The sequence below is a fragment of the Camelus ferus genome, chromosome 2, assembly GCF_009834535.1.
Source record: "Camelus ferus isolate YT-003-E chromosome 2, BCGSAC_Cfer_1.0, whole genome shotgun sequence".
In the NCBI taxonomy this organism is placed as follows: Eukaryota; Metazoa; Chordata; class Mammalia; order Artiodactyla; family Camelidae; genus Camelus; species Camelus ferus.
The window spans coordinates 72,881,332-72,906,139 of NC_045697.1; the positions used below are offsets into that span (position 1 = coordinate 72,881,332).

The following is a 24,808-nucleotide window of genomic DNA, read 5'->3' on the forward strand; positions in this document are numbered from 1 at the left end:
TTCTCAGATGCAGTTAAAATCTTTACAAGATTGCTTTCCCTCTTTCAACGTCAAGATATTTTGCTGAGGTCCCTGCTCTCATTTATTGTGAGCTGTTCTTTTCTAAACCAATTAAACCATTCACCTGTAAGTCATGATCCCAGGAGATTTTTCGAAAATAGTGTGAGGACTCTGCGCACCGTGTGCCTCGCGCTTTGTTTAGGTGTCACCGGCTTTTGGAATTTCACTCAACTTACTGCTTGTGTGTTTCTGTCTTCGCTTTTCAGATGTCGTTTCCTCTTGCTCCCACTTCCAGAATCCACCCATCTTCCCCCTTCCTCTAATCTCTGTCACCAGGAAGGAGTCCCCTCGGCTCCGCTTATCCCTAGGTAGAGGGAGACTGGTTTTTCATGGAGAATTCTGCTCAGATTGGAATGACCGAACACACTGAGGGTAAACCAGAAATCCCAAGATGTAGATGTTTCTTAAAACATGGTGACAAGACTTGAATTTCTTCACTTCCCTGGGATAATTGTATTCTGTAAACAATCTAAATACATACACATAGCTATACGGTTTTGGACATTTGGAACCTTGGATTTCAGAGTCTGATCGTGAGGACACACAGATGAAAATAATCTTAATTTCCTGGGCAGACAGGCCGGCCTGACTTGTGAGTTTTGGATTAGAGCAGGTGAGGTAGGGTGTCCAGTGGATTACAAGCTGGATAAAGTAGTCTGTGCTTAGATGGACCTCACCGGCAACATAGCAGGATGTTCTAGAGCCAAGACTTGGTTTTATTAGTCTCTTGGGGGCAGGTGAGAAGGGATTTAGGGTTACACATATGTTAGCAACCCCCCCCAAAACACTTGAACGCTCCGAGCCTTGATTTCTTCACTTAAAAATGAAGATTTAAAAAAATCTAGTTTTTATTTTTAAATTTTTTTTAGATTCCACATATGAGTGATCTCATACGGTATTTTTCTTTCTCTCTCTGGCTTACTTCACTAAGCATAAATACAAAACAGAAATAGACTCACAGACATAGAATACAAACTTGTGGTTGCCAAGGAGGTGGGGGGGTGGGAAGAGATAGACTGGGATTTCAAAATTGTAGAATAGATAAACAAGATTATACTGTATAGCACAGGGAAATATATACAAGATCTTATGGTCGCTCACAGAAAAAAAAATGCGACAATGAATATATGTATGTTCATGTATAACTGAAAAATTGTGCTCTACACTGGAATTTGACACAACATTGTAAAATGATTATAAATCAATAAAAAATGTTTAAAAAAATCTAGTTTACAGGGTAATTATGGGGACGAGTAGTTTCAACAGCCTTTCAGCAGCACAAGACAGGAGGGAGACCTCAATAAACGTTAGTGCCCCTTTCCCTTGTTGTCATTGTGTGTTTCATCTAAACATTTTTGGATTAAATGTATCAGAGCAGCAAGTTCTATTTGCTTCAAGAGAAGATAGCTTGTGATTTAAGAGCATTCTGTAATTTATTTCCTGGTTCAGTACCTATTCCTCAAAAACTCTGTTTATTGTACAAATGGACTTAGGGCTACTGGTAATGAATAACATTTTCCTTCTTTAATTTTTTTATGACAAAAAGGTAATATATATAAATAATTTTGAGACAACCTGATAATTATATTGACACAATCCAGCTTCAAAATACCATGCTGAAAATGATAATTATCAAGGGTTACTATTTTCTGTTTCTTCCCAGAAAGGCCTGCAAAAATATGTAATAAATCATAAGTAAAGTTAATAGAGATTCCACACTTCCTGCTTACTAATTTTAAATTAAATCATTTTCTCATGAAAGGCAAATTACTTCTTTCTATCAACTCACCATCTGAAATTACTTGAGTTACAAATGAAAGCCTCTTCTCTAATGAAATCAAAGAAGAATTAAAAAAATCCTTTGTATGACACACCATTTATCAAGATTACAAAATGGACCATGTTGTGGTTTGGTAGTTATGCATATTTTGATCAAATATTTAAAGTTGTAAAATTACTCAGCTGTGTAGGAATCTATTCAGTTTATACTGTTGCTTTACTTATCCATACAGAACATTATAAGTCTGTGATCTTGTCCTTATTAGACTTAACACATGAGTAGAGATGATATGAGAAAAATGAGTGGTGATGGAATTAGAAGAAGTTACAATGAAAGGGGTGTAAAGTGTTGTTTACTTTCAGAGGAAGAGAGGGATGCAGGTCATGGCTTTACTTTTGGACTTGCTTTACATAGAGAGAATCCCCCTGTGTCCCAGTAGGGTAGTCGTTACCCATTCATTCCTTCAGTCATTCCTTTAACATGTATTGAGTGTACTTCCTTCCAGGAGCTATACCAAGTACTAGGGAGGTAGCAATGAAACAACCAAATGTGAATTCTGTCCTCAGGGAGTCTGCAGTCTAGCAGTATTTTTTGACATTAAAACAAGTATTGTGAGTGGTAGAATAGGCAAATTCTGAGAAAAATGAGAATGTGTAGCTAAGTAGGAGGATGTTGTGCCCACTGGATTCTGGACTCTGTCAACTTCTCTTAAAAATTTCTTTGTGAGGATAAAATGAAGTGCCAAAAAGAAAGATAGGCTAAGCAGAAACTTATGCCTTAAAAGATGGGAAGGTTTAGGAGATAATGGTTACGGAGGAGGTTTGCCAACTAAGAGAATTTGATGAATAATATGGCCATTGTAGCTCCAGAGTCTGAATCCTGCCCTTATCTGAGTCACTCTGCTGGTTTTCCAGTTCTTTGTCTTACCATAAGAACGCCAAATGCCTTAGCCTTGGACCACTGAGGAAAGGAGCCGAGAGGCTGAAGATACGGTAGCACACTAGGTGACGTAGAGAAGAATCCTATACTCCCACATTTAAGACCTGGGAGTATTTGTGAGAGTGTCCCTATGCAAATGCATGAGGATACTGGGAGATTAGCCAAGCATGGGACCCCAGGAGACATTAATAGGTTTTAGATAATAGTGTGTAAATCTTGGTTTGACTGCATAAATGTAATACAAATTATGATTATTTATGTGAATGCTTGAAATTTATTCTTGATGCAAGAAATGTTTGCCTATTTTATTATGCACAATAGATTACATTTCTTCCAAATTTTATTTACTCTCCATATTTTCACTTAGAATACATACTTGTTATGTTTCCCAGTGATTTGCTAACAATTTACACTAATAGAATGGATGCTGGTCATATATTAATTATTTTTTCCTGTCTTACAATTCAAGGAGATAATATGGCATATTTCATACTTGTATTATTTTAACAGGCTTCCTAAAAAATACGTATAACAGAGTAGAATTTCAGGTAGTGTTGCTGGCTAGTAAAGGAGTTATTTTTGGGAAAAAAAAAGGTTGTCAAATTTCTAGATGTCTGTCTCCGACAATAATCTTCTGTTTGACAGTTCTCTTACATTTTTTTCAGTATGTTAATTGTTTCCCACTATAATGAAAATTTCTTTTTCACTTTAATCAGTGACAGATTCTGATAGTCCATTCTTTGACTCTTTTTTAAAAAATACATTTTTTAATTGAAGTATAGTCAGTTTATGATGTGTCAGTTTCTGGTGTACAGCACAGTGCTTCGGTCATATAGGAACGTACATATATTCACATTCTTTGACCTTGCTTTATGTTTTTTCCTTCTATTGTTTCATCGTCCTTGCTTTGCAGTTACATTGGATCATTTCTACCCTCTGAATTTTGGACTCCTACAAACAGGCTGCTGAGTATTGCTGACAACCAATCAATCAATCAAAAATCAATACATCTCCACTTAATTGTACTCCTTAGCAATTCTTGCTGTCTACCAGACACCCTTTCCATGTGGGTCTGTGATCAGTTCCCAGCTATTCCTCAGTTCTCTTTCTTTTCCATCTTCCTTTTTATGCTCAACATACTATATTGTTTCCAATTTATCTGACAAAATTAAAACCATCAGCTAAGAATTTCACATTTCTGTTCATTTCATCCATTTTTTAGTCATTTCTTATTGTCTCTGTGGAAGTGGTTTACTTCTTTTATCTGTACTGCCTGTTCTTTCAACAATTCCTCTCTCTTCTTTTCTCTTGAACACCTCTTTAGGACTGAGACATCCAAGGATCTATATAAAAAGCCCTTTCCTGACTGCATTCTGATTTAGTTACCACTTTATCTCTCTTCTTTTATTCCTAGGTGATCTTTTTAAACGAAATATTTATTTGTCAGTGCTCTGTCCTATCAATTACCTGCATGTTAAACCACACTTTCACTTTCCATCCTTAATTTTCTTGACCTCTCTGTAGCATTAGCATTTGACATTTGCGTTAGCTTCCTAGGGCTGTCATAACACGTTACCACAGATGGACTAGCTTAAACAACAGAATTTATCCTCGCACAGTTTGGGAGGTTAGGAATCAGAAAACAGGATGTGAGCAAGGCTGTTGTTGCTGTTGTTGTTGTTGTTGTTGTTGTTTTGTTGTTTTTCTGGAAGCTGTGAGGGAGAATCTGTTCCATGCCTTCTCTCTCCTAGTTTCTGTTGGTTGCTGGCAATCTTCAGTGTTCCTGGATTTATAGATACATTACTCCAATCTCTGCTGTCATCACATGATATTCTCCTTGTGGGTCTTTACATCACTTTCCCTGTGTATTTTTCTGTGTCCACATCACACTTTTCTCTTAAAGTCATCAGTTACTGAATTAAGACCAACCCCAAACTAATAGACCTCGTCTTCTGCAGTCACTTCAGCCTCGACAGTACCCAAGCTGAACTCACCTTCAAGGTCTTAAACCTTTTCTTTCCATTTTTCCCATGGTGATAAGGAAATGAATCTGGCTGAATTTAGTTACCCAAACTAGGAACTGGGGAATTATTCTAGATTTCTTTGCATTTTTCTTTCTTTCCTTGTTCCACAAATCCAGTCACTTACCAACTCTGGTAGAGTCAGCATTCTTGGAAGTTCTTATGTCATCTGTTCTTACTTCTATTCTCACTGATACTTTCCTACTTTAAATTTCTATTAATTCTGTGGATTCTGTGACAGGCTCATGATGGATCACTTTGATGAATGGATCACCGCTGATTTTAGTCAGCATCATACCTGTCAACTATGCTTGGCAATGGTTTAGAGAGATCTTTCTAAACAAAAAATTAGATGGATTATCTTCCTGCCAAAAATCTTTCAGTGGAAATCAAAAAGTCCCTTCGATACTAGGTCCCTGTTTGCTTCTTTAACTTTATCTTTTCCTTCTTCCTTTCCTGGTTCTTCACTTTAGCTATCTAGAACTACGGGCAATTCTTCCAGCGTATCTTATTCTTTTACACATCATGTTTTCACAGTTCTGGTTCCTCTTCCGGGAATACCTTTTCCCTTCCTACAATTTGTCACCTATTCTTTAGATTTTGTTTTGATTATTTCTTTTTTGAAGAAACTTCCTATCATGGGGCAGTCCATTATAGTACCCTGTTTATGTCATTAGCTTGGCTCTTCTTACACCATCCTGTAATTACTGATTTACCTGTATGTCTCCCCAGCTAAGATATAAGACATTTAAGAGCCAAGTATGAACTTTATTCAGCTGGCTACCTGAGAACCTATACCAAGTATATGTAAATGGAACCACTAAATGCTTAACACTAAATTATTTAAAAGCACATTTGATTTATAAAAATAAGACCTTTCAGAAATAAAGTTTATTTTATTGGATTTGTTATTTATAGGTGAAATTTATGTTGTATTGAAAATGGTTATTTTAGAAGTTAATTTGTGTTTTAAATATTAGGAAGAAATAATTTTATGATTTATGTAGGAAAATACACTGATATGTTTTACATAAGAAGTAATATACTGGTCTTTTCCCCTTTCCCTTGCCCTAATGAGATTAATACCGTCTACCATTATCACTAGATTCACAGAAGATCGTATTAGATTTTATTTTGATAGTGAGTTTGTAATTATCTCAAGGTACATATTCTTGTGCACTTAATAGAATGCCATATTTTATGAAATCATTTGATTTACACACATACACACAGAATATTCAAACATCACATTCATTCCCTACAACAAAATACCATATTAAATATTCACAGAACTTCAGTTTTTGTTTCTCTTTTGTATAAAATATATAATAGAAAATGGGGGATTTTCTTCTATTGCTGAGTAACTTCACTAAAAATATTTCTTTCATACCCTCTAATTACATATTAATAGAAATAAATAATAAGTATCCACAATTATTCATTCTATTCACCAGGTTACTGGTAACATCTCCAATTCTTGTGTGTATTTTCCCTGTCAAATTTCAGGCAAAGAAATGTGATACAGATATTTATAGTTCACATTTCAAACAGTGAGTTTGAGAAAGCTTTGTACATTAAATCAGCTGAGAAGGTTTTGTAAAATCTCAGTAAAGAAAAATTGTATAATTCCACTACACTGATTGGTAATGTAAGAAATTAAATTATTTGGAAGTATACTTGGTTTCCCAGAATCTCCAAATGAATCACTTGTGGAAGGGAGACTATAATAGTTTCTGATACATGATACAGAGAGCTATATTAATTTTATATATAATTAACTTTCCCTGAAAATGTGCAATTTTCATAAAAGAGAACCTAAAATTATCTTTCTTGTTTTGCTCATTTTTGTCATTTTTTTTCTTGTGATTTAGTTCTTGTGTTCATATTATGTGGAATGGGTTTTCATCCATATGGTTAACTGCTTCCTCTACTACTTCTATATAAAAAATAATGACCTGTACAGCTTAGGTAAAAAGAATAATAAGATCTTTGAAACACAGTAAAGTATTTTGAATACATAACTCTTATTTCTCTGATGTAATTTTTTTCTTCTTTCTTTTGTTCCTTCTTTTAAAGCAGAATACAACAAATGCTCAAAAATTTGGATATTTATAAACAGATCTTTTTTATAAGCTTTAGTTGAAAAGATGATTTTTTTTCTGGATCTTTAAAAGACTTGAAAACTCCAGTGTTGTGGCAAGAAGCTACTCAGCATTCACTCAGTCAGAAAATATTTATTGAGGTGCTGTTTTAGGTATAGAAATTATACAGGATTTTGCTTTGATGCAACTTGACTATGGAGTTTTTCTAAATATATTATACCTTTTTCTTAGGGACAGATACTATGAAAATATTTTATCAGCTACTTTTTAAAGATTGATTTTACATTTAATTTAATTAAATAGCTGTTATTTATGGAGCATTTATTCTGAAAGGCACTGTACTGACATAAATCTTAACTTTATCCTTAAACACTACTAAAGTACATGAGGTACCTACTTTACAGAAACAAAAGCAGAGACTTCAGGAGGTTAATTTGTCCAAGACACAGAGATGGTAAATGGAGGGAGAAACTTTGCAGTATAAAGAAATGGACTCACTTGCAATGTTTGAAAAAATTTAATGTTGAAGATAATATTTAAAAAGAGCTTTAAATTGCAGAATGACAACTCATCTGTTGTTTATAGCTCTTACAAACCAAGAACTGGGTGGGAAGCAATTAAAAAAAAAGAGCAAATCCCTCTCCCCTTCAAAATAGCAAGCACTCTTAAAATAATAACCCAAAATACTGATGTATAAATTATTAAGGAAGTAGAAATTGGTATCCTATAAAGCAATATAGGATCTTAATTATTACTATCACAGTCTTTGAGTCCAGTAATTTCACTCCTAGTGATTTGATCTAAGGAAATAGTCAGAAATTCAGACAAAAATTTATGTGCAAGAATGTATAGTGGCATGATATTTATGAAGTCAAAATGTAAAGGCATACATGTAAAATAATTTTGGCATGTTTGAACTTGGTATCTTCAAAGAAGAGTTTTATCCTGTCACTTGAAGAGCATATTTTAAATGTTCTAAAATTAGATAGAAATGATGGTTGTACCACACTGTGAATGTACTAAATAACACTGAACTGTATACTTTAAAATGATTTAAATGGTGGATTTTATGTTTTGTGAATTTTGCCTAAAATTTTAAAACATAAAATTTTATGTTATGTGAATCTTACTTAAAACAGGAAACTTTATCAAAGAAAAAAAGAGCTAGAGTCAGAAAAATTCATGTCACAATAAAAATTTATACAAAAGAATCAACTCTAGATGTACTCAATAAAGTTATTCAACCACTTGGTCTCTAGATAAGGAAATAATATTATATGTTGCAGGCAAAAAATAAATCACCCATAGGTTTAATAAATCATTCTGGTCTCAGAATTTAAATGATAACATTGCCTGCTGGAATAGAGTTGAGGAATTCTTTAAAAATTCTTAGGGAAATAAAACTGTGTTTGAAAAAAATTTATCTCATTGATTAAACTCTTTTTCAAATGTTAAGATAATAGAAAGACATTTTTAAATACACAGGGTCTCAGGTATAGCACTGATGAGTGTCTCATAGAAGACAAACAAAACTACAAGAAACCAACAAACAAGCAGACAAAAATGCAAACAGATAATCTGTTTGGAATTAAAACCAAACCTCTTAGAATAAACATAGGCAAAACATTATCTGACATAAATCTTAGCAATGTTCTCTTAGGGCAGTCTACCCAGGCAATAGAAATAAAAGCAAAAATAAACAAGTGGGACCTAGTTAAACTTACAAGCTTTTGTATAGCAAAGGAAACCATAAGCAAAACAAAAAGACAACCTATAGAATGGGAGAAAATATTTGCAAAAGATGAGACTGACAAGGGCTTAATTTCCAGAAAATATAAACAGCTCATACAACTTAATAATAAAAAACAAACAACCCAGTCCAAAAATGGGCAGAGGACCTAAACAATCAGTTCTCCAGTGAAGACATATAAATGGCCAATAGGCATGTGAAAAAATACTCAGTATTGCTAATTGAGAAATGAAAATCCAAACTACAGTGAGGTATCACCTCACACTAGTCAGAATGACCATCATTCAAAAGTCCACAAATGATAAATACTGGACAGGGTGTGGAGAAAAGGAACCCTCCTACACTTTTGGTGGAATGTAGTTTGGTGCAACCATTATGGAAAACAGTATGGCGATTTCCTCAAAAGACAAAAAATAGACTTACTGTATGATCCAGCAATCCCATTTCTGGGCATGTATACAGAAGGAACTCTAATTTGAAGATACATGAACCCCAATGTTCATAGTAGCACTATTTACAATAGCCAAGATGTGGAAACAACGTAAGTATCCATCAATAGATGACTGGATAAAGAAGGTGTGGTATATTTATACAATGAAATACTACTCAACCATAAAAAAGAATAAAATAATGCCATTTGCAGCAACATGGATGGACCTGGAGACTGTCACTCTAAGTGAAGTAAGCCAGAAAGAGAAGGAAAAATACCATATAATATCACTTATATGTGGAATCTGAGAAAAAAAAAAAGACAAATGAACTTATTTACAAAACAGAAATAGACTTAGAGACATAGAAAACAAACTTATGGTTACCTGGGGTGGTGGGGGTGGGAAGGGATAAATTGGGAGTTCGAGGTTTGCAGATACTAACTACTATATATAAAATAGATAAACAACAAGTTTATACTGTATAGCACAGGGAACTATATTCAATATCTTGTAGTAACCTATAATGGAAAAGAATATGAAAATGAATATATGTATGTATATGTATGACTGAACTATTATGCTGTACACCAGAAATTGGCACAACATCTTAATCCTTCAATAAAACAAAACAACATAAACAAACAAACAAAATGCAACCAACAAAAGCAGACTAGAATAGTTATGGTTTAAAGACTGGGACTGTAGACTAGACCATATGGGTATGATCCATAGTGATAACTCCGAAGTGGTTGATATTGTCACTGCCAATGTTTTTAAACATACACATGCATAACATAGTCAGAGATGTGGGGATTAGCTACTACACTCTAAAGAGCAAATAACAATATCAAAGTCACCCTTGAGAATCCTCTGTATCACTTATAAAGTATAGTATGTGTGCACACCATATTTCCTAAGGAATAAAATAGCTAGTCTTCAAACTGGAATATATTGCTGCTGCTTCAGTTTAGCACAAGATAAAGTATTACATTGTATTCAGGGTCTAGCTGGTATAAAATGCACATTTAAACACTAGAATCATAATTATTTGTACAAAACAGTGAGAGCTGAGAATGACTGAATCAAAGGTTCACGTCTCCTACCTCCTCTTCTCCCTCAATAACTAAATGAAGGAGATAAGAAGTGTATTATCTGAACAACGTAGATCACATCTCTCCTTCCTTTCTTTTCTCCCTGCCTCTCATTCCATTTTTTACTTTCTTTGTTTTCCAGGTATATTTATTGAAATTTCAGAAAATTAAATGCATATATGATGTAATTCCATAGTGTTATATGGTGATGATAATTTTGCCGCCTGAAGTCTTACTCTCAAGTAGTTTGGAGACAATTTTCCAGAGAAACAAAAACATATTCATACAAGTTAATTTAAAAAATAATTCTAGTAACCTTGGGATTTGTTTACTTTTTTGTGTAAGAGGAGAAAGGGTTCTTGTCAACTAAGTATGGGGTGGTAGATCAAACGTGTTGATTGTCTGCAAACTTTGGAATTTCCCATGTTATTGCAAGACATACAGGAGACTAACTTAAGAGAAAAATTAATCTTTCATAACTTATTAAAGTATCTATCCTCGAAATGTAAGGACTGCTGAATTTGAGGGGGAGTGGTTGGGTAATTTAGCTTCTTTTTAGTCCTCAAAATAAGAGCTCCTTGGAGAGCTCCTCTCTGTTAATTGAATCAAAGTTAATCAGTACAATTGTAGGAGTGCATGATTGGTGTATAATTTCTGTGCCACACATTCATTTACTATCATTTAAAGGAGGAATCAGAAAGTAGTGTGTATAGGAGCTGCTGATACCTTTATTTGCATATGCTCCATTTATGGTTGGCATAATTTTTCATTTGAAATATGATCACTGCATAAGCACCACAGAAATGGAAGTATATTAAAGAGAAAATAGGTCAAATTTGTTCGTAAAAGTGTGCAGAATTTTCTGGATGCACATTTATTCCCAAATGTTCTTAGTGGTCTAAGAAGATTTCTAATATAATCTATTATCAAATCAGCATTTGACATGGTTTAATCTAAATATGGTTTAGATTAAAAATTCAAATATAACTAACTCTCAGGTACAAATTACATTCTAATCTTTGTACTATTATATGCTGAGTAGTGTGGTATTCTACAGATTATTAAGAGCTGAAAAGAAAGAACATACTGTCAATTATGTATCCTTATTGATTTATAAATTACACATATCATATGATTGCACTAATGTATTACATACATTTAAAATATTCAAAAATGAAAAGGCAAGATGAGGCCATTGACAATAGTTTTAAAAATATATATGTGTAGCATCTTAGTATGTAATCTCTGTTCATACAATGTAGCTTTGGTCATGGGAATGAAAATTCTCTTTACTTCCATAATTAATTTAAAATTATATAATGATGGTGCATAGGCATTTCCCTCACAACCTCTACAAAATAGTTAGCAACCCTGCTACTTCCGTGGCTCCCTTTACAGTTGGGAGTCAACAGGTGTATCTAGAAATGACCGTCCTAGCTTTTATAGTATTGATATACTTTCTAATTGATTGAAATGTACATTTTTTCCCTCTTTCTTCCCAAAAAGTCCTATCTTCTTCCCTGGGAACTTTTGGAGTTCTTTAGTATTTCAACAGTTAAAGATATTATACTTGATAGTGAAGTATCTGTAGGTGCTAGTTCACATATGATTGGCAAATGAGGGAATGAGAACTCTATATTGAGAAGTTGGTACATTTTAAACACTTTTATTGTAGTATAATTCCTGTGTAGTAAAATACATATTTCAAATGTAAAATTTGATGAATTTTGATAGTTGTATACACCTATGAAACCACCACCACAATTAAGATAGCTATCATTTCCATCACTCCCCAAGAGGTACAAATTTCAAACTCCTGATTTATCCCTTCTTACCCCCTTTAAACCCTGGTAACCATAGCTTGTTCTCCGTGTTTGTGAGTCTATTTCTGTTTTGTAGGTAAGTTCATTTGTGGCCTTTTTTAAAGATTCCACATATAAGCAAAATCACATGGTAGTTTTCTTTCTGTTTCTGGCTTATTTCGCTTAGAATGACAATCTCCAGGTCCATCCATGTTGCTGCAAATGACATTATTTTATTTTATTTTTATGGCTGAGTGGTATTCCATTGTGTGTGTATACATGTATGTGTGTGTGTGTGTGTGTGTGTGTACCACATCTTTTTTATCCAGTCATCTGTCAGTGGACATTTAGATTGTTTCCATGTCTTGGCTATTGTAAATAGTGCTTCTCTGAACATTGGGGTGCATGTGTGTTTTTGAATTATGTTTTCCTCCAGATATATGTCCAGGAGTGGGATTGCTGGATCATATGGTAAGTCTATTTTTAGTTTTTTAAGGAACCTCCATACTGTCCTCCATAGTGGCTGTAGCAATTTACATTCCCACCAACAGTGTAGGAGGGTTGCCTTTTCTCCACACTCTCTCCAGCATTTATCATTTTTGAACATTTTAATCATGGCCATACTGACTGGTGTGAGGTAATATCTCACGGTAGTTTTGATTTAGTTTTCTCTAACAATTAGTGATATTGAGCATCTTTTCATGAGCTTGTTGGCCATCTGGATGTCTTCTTTGGAGAGATGTCTATTTAGGTCTTCTGCCCATTTTTTGATTGGTTTGCTTGGCTTTTTGATACTGAGTTGTATGAGCTGTTTGTATTTTGGAAATTAGTTACTTGTTAGTTGCATCATTTGCAAATATTTTCTCCCATTGTAGGTTGTCTTTTCGTTTTGCTGATGGTATCCTTAGCTGTGTTGAAGCTTTTAAGCTTAACTACATCCCATTTGTTTATTTTTTGCTTTTATTTCCATTACTCTATGAGCTGGTTCAAAAAAACTATTGCTGTTTTTTATGCCAAAGAGTGTTCTGCCTATGTTTTCCTTTAGGAGTTTTATAATATCTAGTCTTACATTTATTTCTTTAATCCACTTTGGGTTTATCTTTGTATATGGTGTTAGAGTATGTTCTAATTTCAGTCTTTTACAGGTAGCTGTCTAGTTTTCCCAGCACCGCTTATTGAAGAGACTATCTTTTCTCCATTGTATATTCTTGCCTCCTTTGTTGTAGATTAATTGACCGTAAGTGTGGGTTTATTTCTGGACTTTCTATCCTGTTTCATTGATCTATCTATGTGTCTGTTTTTGTGCCAGAATCATACTGTTTTGATGGCAGTATAGTCTGAAAGTTAGGGAGCATGATTCCCCTAGCTCCATTCTCCTTTTTCAAGACTATTTTGGATATTTGTGGGGTTTTTTGTGTTTCCATACAAATTTTAACATTTTTTAATTCTAGCTCTGTGGAAAATGTTATTGGTCATTTGATAGAGATTGCATTGAACCTGTATATTTCCTTGGGTAGTATGGCCATTTTAACAATATTGATTCTTCCAGTACAGGAACACAATATATCTTTCCATTTGTTTATGCTGTCTTCAATTTCTTTCATCAATGTCTTACAGTTTTCAGAGTATGGGTCCTTTGCCTCCTTGGGTAGATTTATTCTTAGGTATTTTATTCTTTTTGTTGTGATGGTAAATGGTATTGTTTCCTTAATTTATTTTTCTGCTATTCTGTTGTTAGTGTATAGAAATACAGCTGATTTCTCTATATTAATTTTGTATCCTGCAACTTTACCAAATTCATTGAAGGACTCTAGTAGTTCTTTTTTGTCACTTCTTTAGGACTTCCCATGTACAGTATCATGTCATCCACAAACAGTGACAGTTTTACTCCTTCTGTTCCAATGTGGATTCCTTTTATTTCTTTTTTTTTCTCTGATTGCTATGGCTAGGACTTCCAAAACTATGTTGAATAAAAGTGGTGAGAGCGGGCATCCTTGTCTTGTTCCTGATTTTAGAGGAAGTGCTTTCAGCTTTTCACCATTAAGTATGATGTTAGCTGTTGGGAGAAGTTGGTACACTTTTAATATCTGCTGAGGCTGCCTGCAGTCATGCTGAGCAACCTGCTTCAGTAGTCCAAAATCTCTTTCTTAGTACTGACTGGAACTTTTCTTAATGCTCCTGTAATTAAATTGGATAAAAGTTAAGAGGTGTCACTAGTCCTTTTTCCCCATATGTGCTAATTTTTGAAATGTAAGTTTTTCCCTGAATCAGACTCTTTCAGAAGCATACATAATGGAATTATAGTAGAAATATGTATAATCTAATAAATAATATACATAGTGCCATAATTGTTATTAATATCTCTATTTTATGAGTGAGGAAGCAAACAGAGAAGTAATTTGTAACTTAACTGGCAGGACCAGGATTCAAATCCAGATGTTTCAACAGCATAGTCCATAGTCTTAATCACTCACTCTCTAGCCTCAATTTAATTGGTAAGTCATTGGAAGAGGCTAATGTGGTTTTCTATGTCAAAACATCACACAGGGAGTGTTAAATAGACAAGGTGGATAAACAAGCAATACACCAGTATTTCTTAAAAGCTAACAAAATGAAAAAAAATGTAAAAGGGAACGTATTTCAAAATCATTTACATGTCAATTTATATTTAGTTTATATTACGACATCAATTAGAAATTTTGAATGGAAATGAGTTCTTATCATTTTCTCACAGAAACAAAGCATCTGTGAGGATATTTCACTCGACACTTTCATTATTAATCTGAAAAATCATGGATTCCTGATAGTATCAAATTGCTTGACAGAAAAAGATCAGGGGTTTCTAGGAAACAACAGCCAAATATCTAATAATGATAGAATCTAGAATTTATAAGATTATGTGATCAAGGGCAGGAAATATTTCTCTTTCTCTCTCTCTCTTTTTCAATTAACAGAAACTCCAATTTTAATTTTACAGTTATATTTTAAGAAAAATACATTGTGTAATATATGAATTAAACTGATTTTAACTTGATGCTTAAATATGGGAGAATTATATTAATTTTGAAATAACCCTCACAGTCTCATTATTTTTGTGGTTTTCTATGGCAAAGCAAAATTCCCAGGGTAGTTGAATCTCTAGGTTCAACATTCTCATAACGTTTTGAAAATGTATTAAATTTATATAAAATAAGCCAGTATGAGAATCTGAAAAGGCTGAGAAAAATAACATTTAAAAGTCTCTAGGAATAACAACATTTATAAAACAATAAAATGGGAGGCATTATTTTATGTAAATGAATATACATGATTCTAATCCTAGCATCTCTCCTTTGTACCATTGGTCTTCAAGTGAGGTACATATATTCCATTTAGTGCAAGATTATTCATTAGGATAGGACATATTCAAACTTTCATTATTTTTATTCTTCAGTCTTATCCTTTAACTGTTTTATGTTGTTGATACATATTTTTAAATTTTCATAATGTATTAGTAAAGTAGAACCAAGATATAAATTGTGCCTTAATGATTGTGTGTGCACGTGCGTGCGCGTGTGTGTGCCCATGCTTGATGCACTAATTTTTCAATTGGTATCTATTATAAAAGATCTTTATGTTGTACTTCCCTTCCTTGTTCCTTTTCTCCCGCTGGCGCGACATTCCCCAGCCACAGAGAAGCTGCCTTGCTTTCTGCCCCTAACAGATTTCCCCCTGTTGGCTTAAACTAGCAGGACTACAAGGATGCTGGAGTAACAAAGACCACGCTTACTCTCTTGTTTGTGCCATCTTTCTGAGTCTCAGTGGTAGTATGAAAAGTAGGGTTATGTAATAGACTTTTTCTTTGCTTTAGGAGATTATGCTTATAATTTCCATTCTGCCTGGCAGATCTTTAATCCAACCCTGATGTCTTGCATTCTGTTCAGCAGGTATTCTTTGTCCAGAGATTTAAAAATGTATTTCTCCAGAAACTTTAGACTAATAGACTTATTGAGATTTTTTCTAGCTTATTATTATGTTAGTATAGATCAAGTATAAGTGAGAGGGGAAACATCTGAGTAGATCATTCTTAAAATGGGAAAATTCTGATCTTAGCCTTTGCACTGATTACCACTCTTTTTTGGGTGCTGCAGTTTGTTATTTGACAGCAAAAATTATTGCCTGCTGAGCTGTAAATAGGACTGTTTATGAAACCTTAGAGAGAAACTTGTAAAAAGATGCAGTTTATTTATAGAAATAACTTTTCAGATAAGAGGCTATAGACTCAATTGTTGTCCCTGGGCTTAGAAGAAAGTGATTGCTTCATCTACGTAAATAATTTCCTTAGATGGCTGAAGAAATCAAGGGACAGAAAAATCAACTCAAAGTATTCAGAGGCCTCTTATTTTGGAGAGGCTGTAGAGATCACTTAATCTAAATCCCTTAGAGACCGGAGCAATTGAGTCACCAGGAGTTGACAAGTCATTTGCATTTGTATAGATAAAATGGCTTGGAGTAGTGAAGAAATTTTTTAAGTATTGCTGGACACTGGTGCTCAATATACTGTCATACCTAGCTAGTAATTGCTAACTAGTTCTTGGGCTTTAATTAAAACTGCTTCTATTGTTGAATAAAATGCAGTTATTTTGAGACTTGATATACTTATTGTGGCCTATGTTATGTACGTTCATCATCATGACAGGGTGGTAGGTGCACAGAGTCTTTCCCCAGTAAATGGAAATGGTATATGCAAACACATGCAACAGGGGGAACCACTGAGGGTATTAACCACATAAATGAACATGTAGCTGTTATACTTTGAGTCCTACATTAAATATTCCTGAGAAACTATCTAATGTTCTGATTAAGTGAGCCTCTCCCAACAATTATGCAAATATGCAACATGGTTATAGATGTCTCGAGTGGAAGGTTGTCACTTCATCTGGAAAGTATCTGTACTGTGACTGTTTGATAGTAATATAGCATAGATTTTTAACATTTATAGGGCAATAGCCAATGAACCAGCAATATATCTAGAAAATTAGCCGTACATAACTGATGGAAGGAATCTCAGTAGTGCTGACAGAGACAATGGATTATAGATTATGGATTTAGAAGGGGAAAACTTGCCTATTTATTCATCTGTGAGCATTTGTCCATCATCTAGGAAGCTATGGAGGAGTTGGCTGGCTGTCAAACAGGGCTGATAAATATGACTCAGTCTCTTTCTCCTCACCCTTTTTTATTTCTTCCCTCTTCAGTATTGCTCCAGCTTCTTTGTTTGATGAGATAGTCTAGTAATTTTGATCTTTAATTTCATTTTAATATCCCCTGAAGTATAGCTGTTTCAAGAAAATTAATTATCAATTTTCATACACATTATTTGTCTATCTTTTAATATTTTAATCTAGATTTATATATATTGCAAAATTTATTTCTCATCACTCTTTTTTTTCTTAGTCTTACTCCATCTTCAAGTTTCATGGTTGCATTCCACTTTCAGTCTGTAGATACTATTCATTTATATTTTAGCTGCCAGTATTATAAAGAATTCTGATGTAAATTTTATTTTTTGGTTAATTTTTTTGTAGATAACATTTTACTTCTGTTTAGAAACTTGTGTAATTATTATTTTCTTATTCCTAGAGTTTAGATTTTTTTCAAATTCAGAAATGACATGACCAGCTGTGAGTTTTTTTAATCTTCAAACTTTGTTTCTTTCCATCTTGAGGCCATTTTCTATTCTTAGCTTAAATTTTTATCCCCCTGCATCTGTGCCTTCCTTTAAAAAAATAACTACTATTATTTATACTTTATGTACCATTAATATATTCTCCAATCTTTCCATCTTTTTCTTCATTATATCTATTTATTTACAGTTTTGCTCTGTGATTTAGATATTTCTTCAACTTGATTTTCCAAGCCATTAACTTAAGTTACAACTGTTTCTGTCTTCTCATTCAGTCCATCTACTGACTTTCTTAGGTGGTAAATCATGTTTTTTGGCTTATTTTTGTTTTAACTCAAAAAGACTTTTCAACCCACAGCAAATTTTTCTTAATTTCGTTAATCATCATTATCATCGTTTTTAAGTTCAAGTCTCTCTTGTGTTCAAGAGCCTCTTCCATCAATCCTATTTTGCTGGATATTCTTCTGTTTAACTCATCTTTCTCTCCCTTGGCAACTGGATCTTCCTGAAGCACTAGGGGAAAGCTTATTTCCTTCTAATTTTCCATCATAAGAAGCAGAAACAACAGAGTAACTCCTTCAAACTCCTAATGCCCTCTTGGGACCAGAGAGACTAGGCATAGTTGAGTTGTCAGATATTATTCTATTCCCAATGGCACCTGCGGATCGCTTAGAATAAATTTATGTCCAGATAGTGAATTGTGGCTTTGCAACATAGTATCTCTTTTAAAGTGGTCTCTAAACATACCCTCTCCCTTGAGTGAGAATACCTATTTTCAATAGAGATTTCAGAACACCTGAATGAAGCAGTCTGAAGGCCTCAGAAACCATTTGATTCAAGAGAGAAAAATGGGATGGAGAGAAGGCAGGGAGGAAGTAAGATCTGCCTGTTCGGTTAGTTTTGTTCTCAGAATCCTTTTACGTCTACCTCAACAGAGCCATCATAAATGAAATTTAAATTCAGGGATATGCTAATACTCTTTTTGAGGGCAGAGAATAAACTTTCTACCTTTTCAAAAAATTTCTTCAGCATAATAATGTAGGAGATACACAGTGCACAATGTAAGAGCTAAATAAATATTTAATTGACTGTAGAGGCCAGCATTTCAAAATACTACACATGAACATCATTCTGTGCTTTATAATTTTTTAAGAAGTTGTTTGTTAAGCCTCTGCTACCGGAACATGAAAGAAATCTCTTCCTCGTGTAGTATAAATCCCTTTAACTTTTGCTTTTTTTCTATGAATAATAATTTCAAAGAAACTCGTATGTATAAACAACTATTTATATGTAGTTTCTGTATTATGATTTTTGCTTCAAAGCAGAACAGAAAAACACATGAAAAATTATATTTTAAATGTATTTTGTATGTTTAAATTCATACCACAATGTGAAAAAAGGGATTCCTCAATAGTTTTTTGAAAAATCGTCTGAATATATAAAAATCTTTTACTAATATGAATGATTTTTTAAAAATCTGGTATTTCTTTACAGATTTCTTTTATCCATGGAATTGGAACTAAATAATATTTTGAACAAAATCACATTTCCACTAACTTACTAGAATCACTCTACTGAAGGGAGTCATCCGTCAAATAGTAAAGAAAAGAAATAGTAATAAATGCTCTTGAAGTCTATGATCTCAGAATGCATGTTACCCTTAGCATATACTGTAGTTATAGCCAACTTTATCTCCCCACTTTGTACAGTATTTTGGAAAATGTTTTTATGTGATAGCTCCTATTGTAGTTGGTACCCACCAAAGAGTTAGAATATAGACTGCTTATAGTGGAGAGGTATTTTCTTATTAGTTTTCAGAAGCACATCACAGAAAAGCAATGTATCAAGTACTACACAACAAAAAGGACGATAGCGAGAAGAAAGAAGCTGTGATAATGCTGTGTGAACTTGCTCTATTTCTATAAATATTCAGGGCTTTCAGTGTAAATTTTTTTGGAAACATAGCCTAATGAAATATAAATATAGCTCTACAGACTATATTTATATTTAATTGGCAGGGTCTGATGTAGTTACAACTGCTATTGGAGGATTTGGGAGTAAGATGAGGATTCTCTTTTTGTGTATGTGGTTTTCTAAGGTTGAAGAAGTAGGAAAGACATTCAGAATTTGAGTGTGATTATATTTGTAATTGCTCTAAACTATTTGTTTTCTCTCTGTGTTTTTCACCACCATAGAGATGCCATAGAGAATTTCTCTGAATCCTCAGAGGGGAAAAATAAGAGAAAGAGATTGAGGTTCTATTTTGTCTCTTTAATAAAATTAGATTTTTATCTTTAAAGATTTTATTTAAATGAAAAAAGTCATCATTAAAAAGTTTAAAAACACTGCTCAGGAGGACTTGGTAACCTCAAATAAGAGAGGTCATGATGACCAATTCCAGTAAGAGACTGTCTGGATGAGTTGAGTAGGTAACAAAACCCACTGGTCGGAAGTACAGTTAATTAATTGCTTTTATATTAAAAATGTAAAGTATTAATTTGCATTTTTGAGAGTTGAATGAGCCCAATTGGGTCAAATTTATTCTTTCTGGGAAGTGATTTCATGGCAATGCCAATTAATTCCTTCTTCCAGGAGGATATTTAATAGTGTTTTTTAAAAGTGCTTCATAGGATTATTACACAGTTGGCTATTATTTTTTTCCACTAAAATAATTTCAGTCATTTTTTTCTAAAGCATGCAGATAAAAAAACAAATTACAGGGAATATCACATCCATTGAAGAGTAGCACATATATAAGGTGGAACTCTCAGGTATAGAAAGGCAGAGAGCTTCAGCATAACAAAAATGATTTCATTAACTGCAGAGCAGTTGATTGTCTTCAATTGGAGAGTTTTTATTTGTCCAAAGCAAAACTTCAGTAGATATCAATAGACAGAACAAACAAACAAACAAAAAAACAGTGCTTAAAGGCTTTATTTTGAGCAAGAACATAAGCAAATAGTAAGACACTAAGTTTATGCTATCTAACACAGTGGCCACCAGTCACATGTGGCTAAGAGAGCCCTTAAAATGTGGTCAGTACAAATTGAGATGTGTGTTAAGTATAAGATACACACTAGACCTCAAACACTTATTATGAAAAATTAAATTAATACATCTCATTAATAAATGTATATTGATTACAGGTAGAAACAATAGACATATAGGTAAAGGATTATTGTGTTTATTTGTGAGATCAGAAAAATGATACATAAGAGCACACTGATGATTAACTTTATATACACACAAAAGAAATTATATGTAACTCAAGCACTCAAATTTGGTTCATTCTCAACAAATATTTTGCTATTTTTAACCCTCTCCATAAAAGGAGTCTTTCAGATATTGAACTGAGTCAACTTAATCTGATAATTAGAATCAAAAATTCCAGGCCTCGAATGGAATAAATGATTTGAGCAATTTGCTCCCAGATTTTGGTCAAATGAGACCCTTTTCTGTTTACAGGGGATCAAAGTTTTAATGGCTAACAATAAAGCAATAGACAGTACTTTTGTGTCTCTAAGTTAAATTTAACAAGTATTATTGAAAATAATTATGCATACTGCACACTATCTGTCCTTAAGGGAAGTAAAATTAAATACTATCTCAACAATGCAACAATTAATCCGTTTTTATAATATATATATTTTGGAGCATCTACACTGTGTGGCATTGTGTTAGGAAATATAATATTAAAAGGCCAAATGTATTAAATGCCAAGAGAGGTCACACTAAGAATCAGAGATGTGGAAAGTCACATGCATTTTGGTTGCTTACAATACATTTTGCGACATTCATGAAGTATTTACTATGTGTCAGGTACTATTCTAAAGTTTTACATTTATTAACTTATCATTATAACAACCTTATGAATTAGGTATTTGATTATCATCATTTTACAGATGAGAAAATTCAGGCTAAAAGAGATTAAATGACATAACTCACAGCTACTTAAGTAGGAGAAGAAGGATCCAAACTCAGCAGTCTGGCTCCAGCAATCATACATTTCACTCTCTGGAAATTGAGAGAAAGAAATTTACAATGGAGTAGACAGCATGAGTGAGTAGGTCAACAAAAAAACATGTATGTATCTAGGGAACATGAACTGATCCTGCTGTGGGTACTTCGTTTGTACTGACTCAGATTCTTTGGTTACAACAACATCAACTCTTGCTAACTTAAAACGATGTTTTTTGTTTTGTTTTGTTGTTTTTTTGTTTTTGGAAGGCTATTGAGTTGTTCACAACATTAATAGAAATGCTTGAGAAAGAGTTTCAGAAATGGACAATATCAGAGCTGTTCTAGATGTTCCAGATTTTACTGCAATTATTGATACACTCCATCATTTCCCCCTTGCATCATTCCAATAACTTTGAAACAATATCAATAACGATTCAAAGTATTAGACACTGACTGTGAACCCTGAGTGAGATAAACTATCAGGACTGAAAGAACTTCAAAGGAATTCTGAACTTTACATGGTAGATTTGCTCTTAATAGTGGTAGTAGTTTTGTAATTATGGAGCTATTTTTAAATAACTGTAAGATATAGAAAAACATTAATATTAAGTGTATGTGTAATGAGGGTTCCCCTAATGGGAGAAGGGAGTTACAAACATTGAATGAGCGAAAATTAGGGGGGACTCAGAATGTTGGGATTGAGTTGGTGGTATCTGTGTGAACTCATGACTTAGTTTCCTTGCTCTGCTCACTGAAGGGACCTAGAAACAATAGCATCCTACTATCAGTACATACAATGAGAGGTTAAATCTTGGTTTCTAAGTGCTGTACTCTGCTAAAAGAAACCAGGAATTATTAGAGAATTAACAGCTTTCAGAACTGGGGCAGGGAAAATACAGGGAAAACTGTTCTGTCTTATTATGGAGAAAACACAGAGGTGTTCAAAGAATGATAGAATCAGAACAAAGGGGCAGAGAGCCGACTTGAAGGCGCCTCCACTGGTCAAACTGGGCCAAGTCAGCATCAAAAAATAATCATGATAGTAATGCATAATACAAATAAACTGTGTCCATTTTAATACTAAAAAAAATGGTGGGAGACAGAGACTGCTTTACATAAAAATGCCAACTAACACATGTGTAAGGAATCATATGGTTAGAAAAGTCATCATTTTGTAGTCAGGATGTAATATTTAATTCTGGCAACCACTATCAACTGATGCTCAAATGCTCACAAAAAGAAAATTCCACATTGTTTATTGCTTCGATTCATTGTAGATATTCTTTTAATATGTCTTATGTTCAGACCATTTTCAATTTACTTTATCATAAAATTGATTCCTTGGGAGCTACATGAGTTAAGGAAGGTGTTGTTCAGTGACTATTCAGCAGTGTTTGGAGAAACCATCACAATAGCTATATTCAACAGCAACAAGGATTCACCACAGAATGATTATTGCCAAATTGCCAAATGAAAAGTGATAGTGATATTTTCTACTTCACTTCGTTCTTTCAAAAAGAAAGAGCCTCAGACAAGAGCTATAATTTATAAAGCAGAACAAAAATATTTAGACATTTTATAGAACAAATTGTTATTTCATGTAAGTAATGTAGTCATTAATCAATTAGCTTTGAGTCCCTTTTGCACCTTATAAATGCATTAGATTTTTAAATATGTGAGCCAGTAATTAAGCTATCTAGCACCTAAATTTATCTACATCTGTATATAGGCACAGGGAGTATAAGGAATGTACATTTTGGCAATAAATATATTTGTTCTCTAGTACTGATAAATATCTGTTTAAAACTCAATAATTTACCTCCACAATGAGATTTCACCTCCCATCTGTCAGAATGGCTGTCATCAAAAAGAATACGAATAACGAATGTTGGTGAGGATGTGGAGAAGAGAACTGTCCTACACTGTTGATAGGAATGTAAATTGGTGCAGCCACTGTGGAAAACAATCTGGCAGTTTCTCAAAAAAACTAAAAATAGAACTGTCATATAACCCTGCAATTCTACTCCTGTATATATATCAAAAAGAAACAAAAACACTAATTTGAAAAGATACGTGCACCCCAATGTTCATAGCAGCATATTTACACCTGAACTTTTGTCCATCAACAGATGAATGGATAAAGAAGTAGTAAGTATATATATCTATATACATACTACAATGGAATACTAGTCAGCCACAAAAAGAATGAAAATTTGCCATTTGCAGAAACATGGATGGACTTGGAGGGCATTATGCTAAGTGAAATAAGTCAGACAGAGAAAGACAAATACTGTATGGTATCACATACGTGGACTCTAAAAAACACCAACACACTGGTGAATATAACAAAAAAGAAGCAAATTCACAGATACAGAGAACAAACTAGTGGTTACCAGTGGGGTAGGGAAGAGGCATTACAGGAGTCAGGGAGTGGATGGTACAAACTGTTGAGTGTAAGATATGCTCAAGGATGTATTGTACAATGTGGAGAATATAGCCAATATTTTGTAATAACTATAAATGGAAAGTAACCCTTAAAATTGTATACATTTTTTAAATTAAAAAATATCAATAACTTACCCCCATTTTTATACTGAGTATAATCAATTCATGATTGTACTTATCTTAAAAATAATTTTTTTATAAAAAAGATGCAAAGATAATGCAGAGATTTCACATGTACTTCATAACCCTGTCCTACTGTTAAAAACCTTACATTAGAATAATATATGTGTTAAAACTAATCAACCAATATTGATACATTATTATAAACTAGAGTATATATTTTATTCAGGTTTCCTAAGTTTTTTACATAATGTCATTTTTCTGTTCCAGAATGCCATCTAGGCTACCTTAATGCATTTAGTTATCATATCCTTTGGGCTCCTCTAAGCTGTAGAGTTTCTCAGGCTTTGCCTGTTTATGATGACGGTGTTTTGAGAACCACTGGACAGGTATTTCATAAAATACCCCTTAATGTGAGTTTATCAGATGCTCCTCTCATGATTAGTCTGAGGTTATGTGGTTTGTGGAGGTCAACCACAGAGATGAAGTGCCATTCTCATCATATGATATTAAGGGTGTGTGCTATCAATATGGCTTATCGCTGTTGGTGTTGACCTCGATCGCTTGACTGAGCTAGTGTTTGTCAAATTTAACTACTTAAAATTTCCTCATGTTTTTCTCCCTGGCCCTATTGTTTTCTTT

At 33.5% G+C, this 24,808-nt stretch overlaps 1 long non-coding RNA gene across 2 annotated transcripts in view; it reads left to right on the forward strand.

Annotated features, from left to right (window-relative positions):
- Positions 1–24,808, forward strand: part of LOC116657632 — a 347,184-nt gene that overhangs the window by 245,974 nt on the left and 76,402 nt on the right. The gene's annotated exons all lie outside the window — the stretch shown is intronic.